We start from the raw sequence: 19434 nt of genomic DNA on the forward strand, positions 1-19434 counted from the left end.
CAGGAAAATAAGTCTGATCTCTATTACTCCAATTTGGCTGGATGAGGAAGTTGCCTATCGCCTTGTTAATGAAGTTGCAAAATAATAAAAATAATTTAAAGATCATCAATAATGGTACAGTAAAATAAATATGGTCCATATATATCATGTTGTATTTTAAAGCTATTAAATGTTTTGGAAGAATATTGGTAGATACACTTCATAATATAGTAAGTGAGCAAAAGAAATTATAAATTGGTATTTACACTAAATTCCAGTGCTTAAAAGTGCATACTGTATATTACTCATGTATTCTGTGTATACATAGAAAAAAAGAAAACACCCAACATGTAATTTCTGAATTTTGTATTTCAGATGATTTTCATTTTCCTTCCTGTTTTCTGTATTTCTAAATTGTCTCTAATGCACCATTGAGAGTCCCCTACATGTGTGTATGTGTCCATGTGTACATATGTATGTGCACGTGTGCGCACATGGGAGTGGGATAAGGAGGAAATATGGAGGGTTTGATTAAAGGAGACAGAGGACGCTTGTACCATAAGCGGCTCTGCTACAACTCTCCTGTGAGATTGAGGGCAAGTCATTTTCCTTCTCTGAGCCTCAGTCTTCTCAGCCACAGAATTGATCTGTCCTGCTGGGACAGGCTTAGAGCCAGTGACTGCTGTAAAGTGCATATTGCCTTGCTTGTTCTGCCTTTTTCATTTCTTCTCCCGGGGCTTCCTTAAGAGCTAGAGAAAGTGAAATATTTCCCAGAGCTCTCTGTCACTCCAGATGGGATGACATTTCTCTGCTGGTCTGTTTTTCTAGGTCAAGGAGGAGGAAGAAATTGTAGGGAATTGATGATGTTGAAGGAACATCTCCATCAGCTGCTTCCTGCCAGGCTGAAGTGAGCAGTGAGCACAGGGCTGGGCAGGGACAACGGGATCCTCCGCGACACAGCGTGCAGATCCCTGTGCCCACCGCGGCCCCCTGCCATCTGGTGCCACCTCCTGCTCACTTCCAGGACAGCTATCCTCATTGTCCCCAGGCACCTCCCTGTTCCTCCCCGAAGTGAACACTCAGCTTGCTCCGGCTACACCGCCCTTCTAGCTTCTGCATCTCCGTAGCCTCGGGTGTGAGCCCTGAGCGAGCAGGACAGCGGGAACTGAGGAGGACAGGATGGGAGGCAGAGAGGCGAAGGTCACCCAGAGCTTGTGCTGCAGCGACAGTCTGGGAAGGCGAGGAGCCCGAGAACCATGACAGGAACCAGGGGCATTTAATTAGAAAAGAATGTTCTTTGGGACATCGGTATGTCTGCGTAATAAAAGCTGGCGTTTGCTGGGCCCTCGGTGTGTGCCAGGGACTGTGTTTTTCTTTTAAAAATTTTCACAGGCGCCATTTACAGAGGAGGAAACCGAAGCACGGGGAAAGAGAAAATCACTGGTAGTCTACCTCAGTGCTGATCCCCACACAATGCTGAAATGAGTGGGCAGGAAGCTAGGGCACAGAGCCCGCAGTGGCACGGCTGAGATTTGAACCTGGGTTTGTCTGGCTCTAGTTCCTGCAAGTCTTCACCACCACTTTTGGGGACTTCGATTATTCCAATGGGATCTAGTGGCAAAATCTAGACTAATAGGTGGAGAGACTTCTTTCCAGGGAGACTTCTTACAACTCAGTACAAATAATATTTCTCTTTTCCACTATTCAGAATGGAATAGGAATGGAGCCTTGACTGTGAGTTGACCATCAGTGGTTATACAGAAACCAAGGATTTAGCAGGGACATAGAGGAGATCTATGTGTTGAGTATATAATGTGTATGCCAGAGTCACCGAGTGACTTCTTTGGGGTCACTTAGAATATGTGTGGGTACAAGAATGAGGGGAAGAGGGTGTCAGCCCAGGGACGATGTCTAAGATCTAGGAGCAAAACGTCGAGCTGTGATTGTTAAAACATTAGGACCAGAGTCAAAGGTTCTCGGCACTGCCAAAGATGGCCTGTGAAGGGACAGCAGGTGACAGGGGTAGAGTAGGCAGGTTTGGGACCAAGATCCTGTGGGTATACAGTCTATGGGAATTCCTGCACAGGAAAATCCTGCACAGAAAACTTACATCTGGAATTCCAGCCTTGGAACCTCATTCCCTCGGCTGCAGACTTTCTTCTTTGTTAGGGTAGGGTATGTTTTACCAAGTCAACTTAGCAGAGGCTGAGCTGGGGCAGCAACCCAGCGGGTAGTTCCCACCCTCTCTACCTTAGACTTCTCTGAGTCCTCGGCCATGTGCATGTGCAGCTCTGTGATGAGGCACCCCACTTCCTCTGGCATTGTCGGGGTTGGCAGTAGGGGAAGACAGGCATGGGCTCCCGCTGTCCCAGATTTTCCTCTTGGGTTTCAGGGCAGCCACAGGGATTCCCATTAGTCCTCGTTCTGTCCTTTGTCACAGCCGGCTCTTCTCTGGACCACAAACCTGGCTAACCTATGCCTCCAGGCACCCAATCAAAAGCAAAGACCCAGCTTTGCTTAGCCTTCTTTTTTTTTTTTTTTTAAAGATTTTATTTATTTATTTGATAGAGAGAGATCGCAAGTAGATGGAGAGGCAGGCAGAGAGAGAGAGAGAGAGAGAGAGAGGAGCAGACTTCCTGCTGAGCAGAGAGCCCGATGTGGGACTTGATTCCAGGACCCTGAGACCATGACCCGAGCCGAAGGCAGTGGCTTTAACCCACTGAGCCCTTGCTTAGCCTTCTTAACCAGCCCTCACGACTGCTTACATCCTAGTTTCTTTATCAAACACTATGTTCCATATCACTTGTCAGGGGTCTGCTTCTCTAATCAAAACATTTCCTGAATCACACACATACTTGTCCCCTCTACACGCTCAAGCTTGTACTAGACCCTTGCATATTACTGACATTTATCTGTGGCTCACCCTTACCCAGAAGATCAAGTCCTGATCCCTAAAGATGGCTCTCCAAGCCCTTCATTCCCCACACCGACATCTGTTCTCCTCTGCTATGCTAAGCTGCTTTCCAGCCTTGGATTGAATCTGACTCTACCTCTTACAGCTACAAAGTCTTGGGCTAGTTAATTTCCACTGAACAGCCATTTCCACATGTATAAAATGTGCATGACAAAACCTCCCTTCACGGCTAATATTCTGCCCACATGACCCTATCAGTTGTATAATGTCTGTGTCCTCTCTGATTCCTTGGTCCCCTACCCTGCTGATTACTAAATACTTCGAATATCACCCTGTATTAGTTTTCTTTGCAGCATCACAAATTATCACAAAATCAGAGACTTAACACCTATTATATCCCCGCTTCTGCAGGTCAGAAGTCTGGGCACAGCGTAACTAGTTTCTCTGTGCATGGTGTCATAGGGCTAACATTGAGGTGTGGCTAGAGCTGCATTCTTATCTGGAGGTTGGGTCCCCTTTCAGGCTCTTTCAGGTCGTTGGCAGAATTCAGGGTCTGCGGCTGCAGGACTGAGGTCTCAGTTTTTTTGCTGGGCATCAGCTGGAGGTTTTTCTCAGCTCCCAAGGCCATGTGGCCCTTGGTCCTAGCCACATCACCCTCTTACAACATGGTGGCTTAGTTCTTCAAAGCCAGCAGGAGAATCTCCAGTCTACTATCAGAGTTTTCTATAATGTAACCTATTCAAGGAAGTGATGCCCCATCATAATCACGGGTCCTTCTCACACTCAAGGAGAGGGGATTTTACACAGTGTGTACACAAGGGGATGGGGATTTGGAGGGCTATCTTAGGAGTCTGTCTGCTACAACCCCATCTGCTTCTTAGCACTGGGAGTGAAATGAAATATGGAAGCACCTAGCACTGGGCCTGGCATGTTGTTGGTCTTCCATATATATTCATTAAATCTCTTTCTCTGACTTATTCATGATTTCTTGAAGCTAAAGGATCCCACCATGATGTTTCTCTTTATCTCCACCATGCAATGTATAGGAGGCCCAGGACATGTGTTCCACTGTAAGAGGGAAGGAAGACTGTATCAGAGAGCAGGGCTAAGGGAGGGGCAAGGGGTTCTGGGAGGAGTTAGGGAGCAGGGTAGGGGCGGGCTCAGATATGAATGAGCAGAGGTGTCTGTGGGCATCAAAGACAAACTTTGCCTGCATCACCTCTTTCAGATCCCATGCCATTCCCAGACTGTGGTGGATGCTGCTGCTAACAAATGAGCTGTTTATGATGCACCCTGGGGAGCATCTGTAGAGGATCCTGGAAGAGCTGATCCAGAATCGAGGGGAAGAGGGGAAGCCCAGGGTGCCTGCCCAATTCGCTGGGTCACCTCTCTCATGCAGACTGTGTCTTTTCATCCTCCACTTTCTCCAGATAGCCCAGTGGGGCAGACTTTTGAATGCAGTTTAGAAATCCTGGCTGACATGCCTTCCAGGATTCAGGGCTCCAGCTGTGACTACTCCAGCGAGAAGGGGCAATGCACCAGGGCAGAGGGATGGAAAAAGAACAGAGTTGGTGTGAGGAATTGGAGCATCTGGGTGAGCTGGTGCAAGGGGGTTCTGTACTCAATGTTCATTCATACCCTTTCCCCAAAGCCCAGCTGCAAACTCACCCCCTTTCCCCATCACCCTAAATGAAAGCAGCCAGCTTCTTTGTCCTTGTGCATGGGCAGTAGGTTTCAGTAAAGGAGCACAGGACCAGGAGTCAGGATACTGGGCTCCCTCTTTGTTAAGTAACATGCTATGTGAACATGAGTGTATCAGTTACCTCCTCTGGGAATCAGGTTTTCTTACCATTTAAATGAGGAGGCTGGCGCACACCCACTTTGGGGTGGGTCAGCTTTACATTTGGAGATGATTCAATTCCAGAGGCCTTATTTTGTTTTGGTCTTTTGTTCTTGACCCTTCTCCTTTTGGTCTGGAGTTTAGCAACCTCCCCACCCTGCCAAGTGGTTCCACATAGGCTAAAACACTGATAGACCTATGGAGTTCATTTGCCAAACCTGGCACCACTGTTCCATTTTTAGGAGTGTGTCCTGAATTCCTAACCTGTGTTATGAACTTCTTGGGATTAGGGATGGGACAGTCCCCCTTTTTGGAACTCAGAATTGGGGGATAATGAACCCAGAGGGGGAACTGGGTAAAATAAACCATCTAACGTGCCAACATCAAGAAAAGAAAACACTGGCTATTTTCGGCTAGAGTTCCCTGCAGTACACAGGTTATCTTCCCACACCTGTTGCACACTCAACCCAGGCTTCGGTAACAACGTTGCTACAGTCAGCCAACCAGTGACAGCTTCACACCAGGGACCGGTGCTGCTAACAGCCAATGAGCAATAGCGTCACACCGGCGATAGTCCTGCAAACAGCCAATCAGCAACAGCTCCCAGTGCTGTCTCTCTCCCCCGCTGAAAGTCGGCCAATCAGCAACAGCTTTGCTCCAGTGACCTCACTGCTGAACTCGAGGGAACCTTCTGTAACCAGGTTTCTACAGCTAAAAATGAATCAATCCCTAAATGCTCCTCTGCGGGGAGCCTGCCCCGAACTCCACGGCTTCCCCGGACCTCAGCGGGCACGGCTTGTCTGTTTGGTGTGTGCCCTACAAGGAGGGCAGTCCCTCCGTTGGCTAACCGTTTGGCGTCTGACTTGAGGTTCCGGCTGGTGGCCTCTTCTTGGAAGCAGGACGTTTCCCGGACTGACTGCACCATAAGGGCAGGTGCCGAGTCGGCCTTCCGCTCTGTTAGATCAGTCAGATCTCCGTACCTTAGCAGAGCCCCAGGCACAGAGCGCTTGAATTACTGAATGTTCTCTGGGCCCTCTGACTGGTGCTGGGGCTGAGGCAGGGAATAGGTGCCAAGGTTAGTAGGAACCAGACAGTGCGAGGAAATGCTTTCTTCCTGGGAGAACAGCGTGTGCTGGACTTCAGGGAGCTGGGCCGGGACACGAGGAGAAGACTGGGAGCGTTCGGACAGAGGTGAGTAGCCCCTCTGTTCCTGCATCCTGGAATGCTTCCCATCATCTTGCCCATTTCTGTCCATCACACAAAGCGGCCCCAGTGCCTTCTCCAGTCTGAAACATCAAGTCCGGAAGAAGCTGGGTGAGGATAGGGAAAACCAGCCAATCAAACCCGTGGATTAGCTGGGAGGGACCTTGGCCTTGGCTAATAGAATCAGAGTCCCTAAGATGCTCTGATACCTGAAACACAGGGCTGATGCCACAGTATCAAACTGGAACATCAGAGAATCGCTTCACTACTCTGGGCCTCCCGTGCTCCCCTGTACCTCGGGGAGACTGGTCTGAGAAAACAGGTGCCTACACTCTGTCCCCAGAGATCCTGATTAAAGTGGTCTGTGGTTGGGCCTGTGAGATGATTTTTTTTTTTTTTTTTTTTTTTTTGGAAAATTCTCTGTATGACTCCCCTGGAGCTGAGAAATAACCCCCAGGCTAAGTTTTTTCTATCTCTGACACTGTGACCCCCCTACTCTCCGTCCATGGTGTTGGTTAGGGGCAGAGGCACAGTATGCAGAAAAACAACTTAGGGGTTCATGTTTTTAATGGTAACAGCAGTCATGGCTCCCATTGTTGAGTTCATTTTCTGTCCTCGGTTCTTTGAATGTGCTTTCTTCTAATCAAGTCTTCACAATACTCCTATCAGTCTTTATCCTGATTGGTGCTTTAGAGATGAGGGAACTGACCCTCAGAGAGCTGTGATCTGACTTGTTCTGGGTAACACAGCAAGCTGACAACCTGCCTCTGGCTGACTTCAAATCCAGTGCTTGTGGCAAACTGGTAAATTCAACATAATTGGCCACTGAAGTGGTTTCTTGGACAATTAGTGTGATTTGGGATTACTTTAACATTTACAGAAGGGGAAGTCCACCTCTTTTCTGCTTTGGCTACACTATTACTAGGGTATCGGGTTCTGCTTTCTTATGTTTGGAGGACACTGACAAGCTGGAGTGTTTTTGGATGAGTGAGGCCAGCCAGGTGGCTGCAAGGATCTCCACCATAGGTAGAACCATGCGGGATCAAGATGGGATCAAGTATTGTCAAGGAGCCTGGACAGCAAGTGTGGTGGTTGTTCTCGGGAAAGGCTTCCTTATCGTCAGGAGACAGACCCAGGAATGGGAGGACTATTCTTTTGGATGTTACGATGTGAGGATGTGATGCCACACTGAGGGCCACTGTCTTGCTACATGAGGGGAGTGAGTATAAAGGCGAAGTCCAGGCTTTAAACACTGGAACAGGAAGATGGAGAGAATCCACATCCTGGATGACGTGACTGGGGAGCCGTGTTTGCTCCCTCAGCTCTGGACCTCTTATGTGACATAATTCATGTCATTAGTGTCGGCATTATCTTTTAGGTGTGGCTGCTACATCCTACTAGAAACAGAGAAAAGAGGACTCTCCGAGGGATGTCGCCCATCTAGCACACATCCAGGGTTCTTATGAGTGTGGAAGGGACTGTGATTGGCAGTGCAAGCCAACCATCTTCTGGCCCTCACACCTTTCCTAAGCTGGGTCTTGCTGGGGGCAATCAACGTCTTTGTTTTAGAGAAATCCTTTTTGATTATAAGACCAGTTAGAGTTGTCCAGGGCCATTATTAACTATTGCTTGGTATATGTGTAAAATCTGCTATCTACCCTGAAGTCTTGCTTCAAAAAGTTGCCCCAGTAAGAACCAACATCTACCAGCAGAACATCTGCACTTGAGACTTCAGATTCCATGCTGGTTTGCGAAACCCACGTTTGTCTCCTGCACCCAGTAGCACACTGGCCTCAGCCCCCGTTGCTATAGAAGATAAGCACTGGGAAAGGCAATCTTCTATAGAAGATTGCCTTTCCCAGTTCCAGACCTTCAAGATGAATTCTGGGTGGACCCAGTAGCCTATATTTATTGTCAGATTGCCCACCCGAAACATAACACTTATTTCATGTTTTTTGTTTTTTTGTTTTCATGTTTCTAAGGCTTTTTGTTGTTATTATTGTTGTTGTTTTAACATGCTGTGGCTAAAACAAAAACAAACTCAGTTTTATTTAGAGAGATGCCCAGATGCTTTCACCTTGAGAAATAAGTCATTCCCTCCAACGCAGTGCGTGGCTCTGAGTAGAATCTCTGTGGGCCTTGAACTAGGCTAGAATATCCACACTCTGCTTGTATTTCAGTATCTCGACCATACTTCAGCCTGGCCGATAGTGAGGCCGGTTTTTTTTTTTGTTTTATTAATTATTCACATTGTTGTAATTATTAATATTTTCTAACATGACAGGGTGTTCAGAAGATGGAAAATTACATTAGTCTTAATCCATCTGTGAATTAATTTCATCCTGACACACAGTCTCCCAGCATTGTCCTCACACAGCCATCACTGTGTGCTGCAGTCCTTGTGCGCATATATTTTTGCCTCCTGATTCTTTTTTTTTTTAAAGATTTATTTAATTTATTTATTTGACAGAGATCACAAGTAGGCAGAGGGGCAGGCAGAGAGAGAGGAAGAAGCAGGCTTCCCGCAGAGCAGAGAGCCCGATGCAGGACTCAATCCCAGGACCCTGGGATCATGACCTGAGCTGAAGGCAGCGGCTTAATCCACTGAGCCACCCAGGCGACCCATTTGCCTCCTGATTCTTTCCTTCTTGTTCAGTTGTAAGATTTGGCCCGTGCCACCGCACCTGTTATACAATTACTCGTGGGATCAGCAAGTAGTAGAGTGATTGAACTTTGTAGGAGAAATTGGTGGCTGTTTGGGGAAGAGTTGTTGGCGTCCTCCTCTTTGTCTTTTGCTCCATTGTCCATCTTGCCCCTGGGGCTGAGGGTTCAGGATACGAGTGAGCTGTCCCCCACTCCAGGGACAAATCCTGACTCGCATGAGTCAGTCACGGTGGCCCCACGTCTCCTTCCAGAGGCTGGTTTAGGCACCTGCCTCTGTTGCTGTTCTGTAAGGCGGGAAGAGCTCTCATGCCCTTAAAAAGAAGCATGCAGGACGACAGGGTGTCCCCTCCTTCCACTGCATGTCCTTTTGTCTGTAGGTGATGCCTGCGAATGCTGCAGGGACCATATCCCAGCTCTGTCACCATGTGTCTCCCGTTGGGACCTGTTCACGCCTATTTTAGGGTGTACTCTGGAGCCTATTAGTTGGGTTTTATTATTAGGCATTTGGGTGGCACAGACCTTTCCTGGACAGTCCAATTTTTTCACCTTAGTAAAGGCCCTGCCCAAACTCCGGGGCACTCCTCAGGGTCTTATGGTGAATGTCCTGCTCCTCACTGATGTGAAAGGATGAGGAGCTAAAGCAGGGCAGCCAAGTTCCTGTTTCCCCAGGTGAGTCAGGGCACCAGCTGCTGACGGCGCCGGTCTGATTACTGGGAACACGCTGACAAGCATGACTCAGAGCTGGAACCAGGTCAGGGGGAGGCAGGATACTGGGCTCTAGAAACCCTAGAAAGAACTTCATCCCTCTGGGCCAAGAGAAAATAGTTCCCCTGTGTCTTCGCAGATGTGGGATTCTCACTAGAGCCCTTAGGGCCACAGAGGTGAACTCCTGTCCTTAGAGGACTAAGCATTTGGAGGTACTTTGTTTTGACTCTGCCCAAAATGCTTAGGCTTTGCAGGAGTTTAGGGCATGGACCAAGATTCTAATTCTATTCCTGGCTCCATTTGCAGCTAATTGTCTTTTGGGCATCACCCACGTTCTCTGGTTCTCAGTCTCCCTGATTATCAAATACAGTTGAAGGCAATATCTCTCTCCTAGAATTGTCGACATGTGAAGTGACCTTTATAAAATTCAGTGAAACAACAGCAGTTATGAGTCACCTACTGTGTGTTAGGCTCTGGGAATGAAAACATAAGGAAGAGTCCCTTCTCTTTAACAAGCTTTGAGTCTAATGGAGAAAACGGCTCATCTCATTGGTTATTATCACTACTACCCAGGCTCTATATATTTGAAGTTCAAGTCAAGATTTTCTTAACATATATCACATGTTCCTACTGCTGCCTCCGTGGCAGGGTGAGCAAGGCTGGCGGGACTCCCTGTGGGCTGGGACCCCATCCGCAAGGCAATGCGGGCCTATTTTCCTCGGGATTTTCTGTGACGAGTCTTTGGGCAGTTTGAGCCGAGGAGTGATGACGTCCCATTTCTTACTCCCCAAGTCTCCTGTGTGAACCAACAAGATAGGAATTGCTGAGGCTGTAGGAATGTGGAGCATCCAGGGATTGGCCCTCCTGCTTCTTGGACTGAGAGACTCTGTGGGCACACATCGCACCCGGCAGAAGCATCCCTCTGGAAGCTACCTTGGCGTGAGTAGCTTTCTTTCCCTCCAGCCGGGAGACAAATACTCAGCCTTGATGAAGGAAGTGTAATTTACTCATCTATCAACACAGTGTAGTTAGGGCTGTTTCAGACTTTAAACACAAAATAAAATACTTTCTTTCAGTGGAAACCTACTTGGAGCTGATGATATAAACAGGTAGCCAGAGGGTGCTCTCAGGTGATGGGGTGTGGAGGGTGGGGTGTCTCCCCCTTTCAGCCCCACCCCCTCCACGAAGGCCCTGGAGGATCTTGGGAAGCCACAGGGCGCCGTAGCACACAGCTTGAACTAGGCGGACTGCAGCTGGACGGAATGGGTGACGTCCCGGTGTATATGCCACACCTGGTGTGAGTTGAGCTCTGTCGAGGGTCCTGACCCTGAGGACTTTGCTGGCCAGCCACCTAGAGATACTTGGAAGTCTATCTTTTGGGGGCTTGAGAGGTTTTTGGTCTTTCCAGAATGTGGTTTCACCGGAAGGGTGCAGTCAGCCCATACCCCATTCTCAGTCCCGTGCCCTCATTCATTCATTGATTCAGCTGATAATTATGGAGCCCCTCCGAAGTGCCCGGTGCTGTCCTCCAGTCTGGGGAAACCGACGAAACCCCTCTTCCCCTGGAGCCAGTGGAACTCTGAACTACCGGCCCTATTCAGCCAGGGCTAAGTAATGGTCTGAAACAAGCCAGCTCGGCAGGGCATTTCTACCAAATGTGGAGTCAGTTTGTTTGCACACTGTCCTCTTGAGGTCCTTGAGTCTGGTGGCACTGCCTCAGCAGCTACCTTGCGGCAGAGAAGAGGGGACCAGACACCTCACGTGCTTCTAACTCAGTGCCTCTGAGACTTTGCTGCCCCTTAGAACACCGTGGGTCTCTGTTAAATCGGGTTCTGTGGCAGTGGTCTCCAGCCTCAGTCACGTAAGACCCTCCTCAGGTGAGTACTGTGTGGCCAAGTTTGAGAACCATGAAACTAACAGAAATAATGTGTCTCTGTAGGATTTTTTCGCTTGGATGTTTTGCTGGGCTTTAGGTACATCTAGATAGTGTTCTTTACCTTTGGACAGTATCAGGTTTACCGGAGGTCTTGGTTAAACCCTCACAGGCCCCACACACAGCCTCCTGGATCCACAGGCTGGGTTTTATCCCCGCCCCGGCTCCCCAGGGGGTCCGAGACACCCCAGAGCTGGAGAACTGTGGGAGGAAGGCAGCATCCGAGCAGGAGGAGATGAAAAGACTGATGATCAGGGGTGGCTCATGAATCCATGACTGTTTGGGCCCAGAGCCAGAGAGGAAAAGAAGTTTTCTGTACAGATGTTATGACTTTGGAGCTCGGCCTTAGCCCCTGCTAGGGAGTATTGACTCCAGTTTGCAGATGAGGCAACTGAGGGCACAAGGAAGCAACTTGCTCAAGGCCAGGTGGGACTTGAACCCCAGATATGCCTGACCCCAGACCCTGGGGATAGGGCAGAGTCACATCTTTCTTCTGTGACCCAACATCTGTTACAGGGGGCCTCAGAGAGGTCTTTCTCAACTCAGGTGACTGACTCTTGTCATCTCTTAGAACTGGCTCCAGGGATGCCTGGGTGGCTCAGCTGGTTAAGCCTCGACCTTTGGCTCTGGTCATGACCCCAGGGTCCTGGGATCAAGTCCTGCATCGGGCTCCCTGCTCAGTTACCTGCCGCTCCCCTTGTTGTGTGCGCCTGCACTCTCTCTGACAAATAAATAAATTAAATTAAATTAAATTTTAAAAAAAGGAAGTGGCTCCAGAAGTCTGTGCTCAAGACTCCATCCTGTGCTCACAAGAAGACGCTCCTCTTATTCTCCTGAGGGAAGATGTGCAGCCTCCTCCCTTCTCCCCGAACCCTAGAATTCGTGGCATTTTCAGTGCCGTAATGCCACTGCGTTCAGACTGCTCCCACTTACCTTTCCCAGTACTTTTGAGACTGCAAACATCATATGTTGGCTGTAGGGATTATATAATAGTTCCCTTTAGTTTGAAATTCTTCATGACCCAGGTAACTTTCGGCAACCATCTATGAAAATCTCAACTCAGAAGTGGGGCCAACGGATTCTTCTTAAAGAATGCATTCTCTTCCGAGTTTGTTGGCCAGATCAAAGTATCTTTACAGGCCTTGGAGCACACATACTCTGAGAACCACACTTCTCGTGTGCCGCCAGGCCCCGTCTTGCGCCTGACTCTGTAAGTATCCAAAGGGAGTCCTCATTCCTAATTCTTGACAAACCCGAAATTGCTTTCCAGAGAATGCATGCAAAAGCAATTAAGGTTATGAATGGCTCTGGCAGCTGCCACCCTACGTGATTAATTTTCTAATACAGTCAGCCTCCTCTTCATTCATATTTGATAGGAAACCCATGTAATCAAGAGGGAAGCCGGGCACAGAGTTGATGGAGTTGTGTGGAGGGTTTCTGAATGTGCTGGGGTGCTTTGCCTGCATTCAGGGTTGTGTTTTCCTTCCCTCGGTGACCCTGCTGGCGGTTGAAATTGGCTCTCACCTTGCCTTTGAGACAGTACCAGCTCTCTCAGAAGCCTGCTGCAAACCTGGTTAAGTAACCAGCGAGGTATTATCTAAAAGAAACAAAATATGGTTGGAGCTTCATTTAGAATCTGCCACGTTCCCTCAAAGTGCTGGGGGTATGTGAAACATTGGTGACAAAGGGTCCTTCCAGTGATTTCTATGGGGGAGGAAGTGCATTGACTGTAATATCCCAAAATGGGTCCAAGCTTTATAGTTCATAAAATACCACCAAACCCGTCACCTCATTTGAACTTGTGATAATCTTTAAAGGAGGCAGGAAGACATGGCCGTGGTTAGAACCTTTTTACCAAAGGGGAAAGAATCGCCAAAATTAAATGACATTTAGGCTCTTCTGGCCTCTTTTACACCATCACCCTTCACTCCCTCCCTCCCCCAAGCATCTCTTTGCCTCCCTGGGTTTCCCAGGCCCCTACCCTGTATTGTAGAATCAAAGACCCTTGCATTTTGCTGGTCTGACTTGTAACCTACTAAGATGCAGTTCCCATATGTTGCAAAGTGCCCAGGGTACGGCTGGGAACTTACAGGAGCGCAGTCAGTTATTTTGAAAACTTGAGGAAACAGCAGTGCATGGTATCTCTCCAACCCCATAGGAAAGGGAGAACCAGACCACTCTGCATTCCTTTAGATGACATCATATCTTTGCAAATTGGCTTTTCAGTATCTGCAGTGATGAAAAGTGAGAGCCAGTAAAAATCCATGAAGAACAGGAATCGAAGGTGGCAGTGTCCTATCAGATTGCAAGGCTCAAGAATTTGTGCAGTGCCCAACAGGCACACATGTCCCATTGGGAAGAAATTGTGGTTCCTTAAGAATAAAATAAAAAGATTATCTTTCTTTTAATTTCTGTGTATTATTTATTGTTGCCAGAACCCAAGAACTTATTAAGTTGCTTGGATCTAACTGCATCATAAATGGAACTGTTAGGCCTTTCTTTTGGCCTAAGGGCACTGTGAAAAAACACCAGTGATACCAAGGGGACCGTGAACCAAAAACACTTGGAAACCTCTCTTGTAAACCTCTCTTTTAAAACCCAAGACTAGCTATCTGCCAGAGGGATTTCACTGCTCTGACAAGATGCAGAAAGGACAACTTTCAGTGGGGGTCTTCCTGACCCCCCTGAGTCACACTTGGGACCAGTTCCTGAATGGGCCCAGGCTGGCCTAAAATAGTGGGATAATTAGTTGCCCCAGAGCTGGTAGAGTGTGAGAGGGATGACTGTTATCCCCAGGTGTCCAGGGGCTATTTTCAGAGGAGAACTTGAGCATCAGTCTCTCTGTTCGGTCTTTTTTCTTCAGTGACCTTTCGCTCAGGGTCATTCACATACCTGCCCCAAAAGGAAGAATGTGGGTAATCTGGAATCCGTGTCACATGTTTGCTGAGCTCCTCAAAGACATGAGGTTCAGCTCCTTCTTGCTCCCGGTTCCCCACACCGGCCTAGACCTCGGCCCCTGCTGGTGGCTTCCCTCGCTGAGATGAGAGGGGCTGCAGACTGTGGGGGCTGCCTGGTGCTCAGGAGAGCTGTGAGGGGCAGAAATGGAACCAAGGGGGATGCTTTCTCTGAGGTGATAAGCAGCCAGGGGATTCTTATGGGCCCGCCTGTGAGTGTTGCCTGATCCTGGTTCCCTGAGCACAGTTGGTGGGAGGCAGGCCATCAGCAGCTGTTCCTCTGCTTGGTGCTCACCCAGGGCAGGACTAGAACTAGCAGCTCCCCCTGACCTTGAGCTGTAAAACCAGCCGCTCCTGGTTCAAATCCTGCCTCCACTGAGGACAAGCCATGACTTTGGAAAGGTTACGTAACCTGTCTAAGATTTGGTTTCCTCATCTGCAAAATAGAAATAACAGTAAGGCCCCTTATAAGATCATTATGGCAGTTCATTGAAACGCCTTCTGTGAAGTGCTTAGCGGTGCCAGGAACACGAGTCTCCAGTATACGGGAGCAGCTTATCCTCTTCGGTGTCACCATCACCGTCTTCATCACCATCATCACTGCTGTCATCTCATGGGAAGCAACAGACCTGTGAAGCCGGGTGAAGCGAGGTTAACCATCTCCATTCTGCAGGTATGGAAACTGAGGCTCAGAGAAGTTAAATCTGACCTGCCTCAGGTTACACACACGGGGACCACTGGGACTCCAAACCCAGGTGGCTTTCCTCACTTGGCGCTCCCTCAACCGTACCCCATTGCTCCCTCCTCCATCCGTCCCTGCCTCCTGCCCCACTCTGACAGGTTGCCAAGTTCACACATTCTTATGTGCCCGCCTGTGAGTGTTGCCTGGTCCTGGTTCCCTGAGCTGCTGCTCTCACCTCCTGGATCCTGCGTATCAGACAGCCACTGGCAGGAGGGACAGCTTGAGCAGGGGATGGGGAACCCCTCTGGGTCTAGATGTCTCTCCCGAGTAGACACATAACTTGCTGCCTGTTTTTGACCTCTGGCCCTCTTGGCAATGTTGGTGGTTTTGTCACAGGTGGAGCCATCATCCTGAGGAGTGAGGCATGGGATGTCTCTCCCATGTGACCCTGCTGTCACTACTTTGCACAGAGCTGATGTTCTGAGGTGGTGGGAGCACTTTTTCCCCTGAGCTTTCGGATGGCTGTGTTTCCTTGTACAGAGACCTTTCCCGCATGCCTGCCCCTGGCAGCCGAGGCCCTGATTTGGTAATCCCTTCTCCGTACCCCAAATTGCCCTCCCTTCCACCTCTCCAGGATGGGGAGTGGAACATGCTGGGGCTAGTCAGAGGCCAGTTTTGGGTCATCCTCTGATTCAGTTAGTGTTTGCTGTGTAACATTCCCCAAATCAGCAGCTTAAAAGGATTTATTCTTCCTCCACAATTCTGTGGTTTGGCTGGTTTGGCTGGGATTGGATGGTCTGGAGTGGCCTCACTCACACCCCCGGGTCCTCAGTTGGAACAGTGTATTAATCATGCCTTCTTATTTTCTGTATTTTTAAAAAGATGTTATTTATCTTTTTGAGAGAGAGAGCATGTGCAAGGGAGGGACAGGGGCAGAGGGAGAAGCAGACTCCCCACTGAGCAGGGAGTCCCATGTGGGACTATGACCTGAGCTGAAGACAGACGCTTAACTGACTGAGCCACCAAGGAGCCCCTTTCTGTATTTTTGATGGTCTGACATCTTGGGGCCTTGCAAGGGACTGCCCTCCCAGAGTTAACCTATATTTCCAGAGACTTTCCTACAAGGGCTCACCTTTGACGTAGAAACCAAGAGCCCATACTCCTCCTCACCATCTCCTTTGTGGAGCTCTTGTACTCGGGGCCACTATCTTGCTGCCCTAATTATCCCAGGGCAGGTGCCAGACAGCCAGGGACAGCCCCTGTGTCCCAGAGCCACTGAAATTATTCAAACCGACCAATCCTAAACCGGCTTCCTCTACCTTGCCGGCTCCTTCCCATGGAAGAAGCCATGGACAGTCTCCCCTTCGTGTTTTCCTCTGGCTCCTCTGCCTGCTTCCCCATGTGGTCCCTGTGGCTGTCGCGAGCCTCCTCTTCTTGCGAACTGTGAGTAACTTTCTTTTCAGTGGCTGTCATGTACTGCTTGATTAGCCTCACCATACCCGAATTGTAATAAACCTCACATCTGAAAGCAGACCGCAGCTGTGATGGCTGTTGGGCACAGTCTAGCGTCCTGAAGGCAGCTAACCCGGGCTTCTTCCAGAGGGACCTCAGTGTTCCTAGTGGCAGAGGGAGCAGATTTCCCCCTGTAGACACTTCCTACTCCATCCTGGGGCACACTTGCTAATGTACTGCAAGGGCCAGCTGAGACTCAAAAGAGAGAGACTCCCTGATGAAAGGAGCAGCAAAGAGAGGCTGCAGAGCCCTGTGTGTGCGTGGATGGGAAGAATTTGTTGCCTTTTAAAAGAAATCCACCCTATGCTCTGCTTTAAGTGTCTTTGGGCATGTGGCTTCCTTTCCCTTAACCTCACTTTTATCACATTCATAATAAAGTGTAAATGCCTATCCCTTAGAGGACTGCTCAGAGAGTTCACACCATGAATTGTCAAGTGTCAAGGAAATGGAAGGATTTGTTGTTCACCGACATTCCTACCATGGGCATCACATTAAAAAAAATTTTTTTTAAATTAACATACAATGTATTATTTGCCCCAGGGGTATAAGTCTGTGAGTCATCAGTTTTACACATTTCACAGTACTCACCATAGTACATACCCTCCCCAATGTCCATCACCCAGCCACCCCATCCCTACCCCCCACACTCCAGCAACCCTCAGTTTGTTTTGTGAGATTAAGGGTCTCTTATGGTTTGTTTCCCTCCCGATCCCATCTTGTTTCATTTTTTCCTTCCCTACCCTCCAAACCCCCCACTTTACCTCTCAAATTCCTCATATTGGAGAGATCATATGATAATTATCTTTCTCTGATTGACTTATTTTGCTCAGCATAATACCCTCTAGTTCCATCCATGTTGTTGCAAATGGCAAGATTTCATTTCTGGGCATCACATTTTGAGTTAAGAAAGATCCAGGTAGTCTGGATCTTAAGAAATGACTTGGTTATCCCACAGCTTGAACTGAAGGAACGTTTCTTAAAACGTGGGTTGGTGTGCTCCCACTAAGTGCCAGACTAGATATACTGCCCACCCCCACCACTCTTGTATAAAATATAACAATATTGGGGCGCCTGGGTGGCTCAGTGGGTTAAAGCCTCTGCCTTCAGCTCAGGTCGTGATCCCAGGGTCCTGGGATTGAGCCCCGCATCGGGATCTCAGTGCTTGATTAGCCTCTTCAGAGAGCCTGCTTCCTCCTCTCTCTCTCTCTCTGCCTGCCTCTCTGCCTACTTGTGATCTCTGTCTGTCAAATAAATAAAATCTTTAAAAAATATATAACAATATTTACAGTTTTAGTTGAGGTGCTTGATCCTTTCTACAGGTGTCCCAGTTCTGGATCCCGAGAGAGGAAATTTGAATCAGGCATCACCTCTGGTCCAACCATGCAGCAAGAGGGGCACAGTAATGGGCACTGAATGCTGTTCTATGCCTGTCTTTTTTTTTTTTTTTTAAAGATTTTATTTATTTATTTATTTGACACAGAGAGAGATCACAAGTAGACAGGGAGGAAGGCAGAAAGAGGAGGAAGCAATGTGGGGCTTGATCCCAGGATCCTGAGATCATGACCTGAGCCAAAGGCAGAAGCTTTAACCCGCTGAGCCACCCAGGTGCCCCTTTATGTCTGTCTCGACCCTATTCCTTGAACTGGGCTGGACACACTAATCCCCAACAGCCAACAGATCATAGACATTGCAGATACCCACCCACCCATCTTCTTATTCCAGACCTTTCTTGCTCATTCCTGACTTGTGCCTGCTTCCCTCTGGCTTCTGCACACTTCCTGACTCTTGGCTCTCTGGCACTCATTATCCCGTTCTTGTACTTTGCCATGTGCAGGTTCTCCTCTGAAATGGCTGGCTCCTGCATCCCAGTGCTTCCTCAAGGGCTTCTGCTTGGATGCAGCTTCTTATCCAAAGCAACAACTGACAGTGGATTTAGTTCCTTTGGGCTGAGTTGTACTTAGGATGGGACAGCCATCCTGGTCTACTCCTCGGGACTCCCCTTGCAGCCCTGGTCCCCCCACCCACCGACTCCACCCAAGATGTGGGAGTTAGATAGTTTCTCTGTTCACACCATAGTCCCCTTGAAGGCAGGTGCTGTGTTTCCGGATGTGGTCATTTTGTCCCTAGGGGACTGAGAACATTGGATGGGATATAGAGTCCAAGCAGAATAGATTTGGACTGGATACTTGTAGTGGACCTGTGTTGTTTTATGGCTGTAAGCATCCAGAACTCTTTCTTATTTGGGAGAAATCCTTCATTGGTGACAGACCCAGTCCTGTCTCCCTAAGCAGGGACCTGATGTTCCCTTTCCTCAGCTGCTGGCCTCTCTGGCATATCTGACCTGGGCATAGCCAACCAGATGCTCCCACTTTGAATCTTGAGGCAGTCTCATGAGAAATAATTCATGCAGGAGAAGTGGAGAAGCTGAGGGCTCAGCGGAGATCACAGGGGGCTCCTAGCAGCAGCTGTACAGGTGAACTGCTCTCACCCAGCTCTCCCAGTGGCCTGACTTGGGTTGTATCTTTGCTGCCTAGACCTCCTGGTTTCTACCCAGTTTTTACCTTCCTTCTCCATTTTTGGATAGATTCAGAGACCAGTGCAGTAGCTTCTCAATAATTACTTCTTTTGCTTCATCGAGTCAGAATAAATGCTTGTGTTTTGGTTTTTGTAGTCAAAAACCTGACCGACGCAGCCCACCAATAATGATAAAGGACAGTTTCCATTGCCCAGGTGGGTAGCCATGCCAGGCGGGTCACTGGGTGCTTCTTGGGGGCAGTCCTGAGTCCTCGCAGCAGTCCTGGGGGGCATTACTGTTTTTTCTTACTTTGCAAATCAGACTCAGGCTCTTATGAACAGTGCTGCTGTGAACACTTCTCGTATGTGTTATCCTGGCTTTCGTGAGCACACATTTCTGTCGGGTATGTGTCTAGGAATGGAATTGCTGGGTCATAAAGTACAGATATGTTCATCTTCATTAGCTGATGTTCAATGTTTTCCAGAACGCTCTTACGAAATTCAACTCCCAACAGCACTTGTATGAGATTCCGG

At 48.6% G+C, this 19434-nt stretch overlaps 1 protein-coding gene across 1 annotated transcript in view; it reads left to right on the plus strand.

Moving 5' to 3' along the window:
• Window positions 1–5844: 5844 nt before the first annotated feature.
• The window catches only part of OXTR (oxytocin receptor), a 103692-nt gene continuing 90102 nt past the window's right edge, over window positions 5845–19434 (plus strand). Inside the window, exon 1 of the mRNA XM_082742539.1 lies at window positions 5845–5924. The gene's annotated coding sequence lies outside the window, so the exon portion shown is untranslated. The remainder of the gene's footprint in view (window positions 5925–19434) is intronic.

Source organism: Mustela nivalis (assembly GCF_964662115.1).
Source record: "Mustela nivalis genome assembly, chromosome: 1".
NCBI lineage: Eukaryota > Metazoa > Chordata > Mammalia > Carnivora > Mustelidae > Mustela > Mustela nivalis.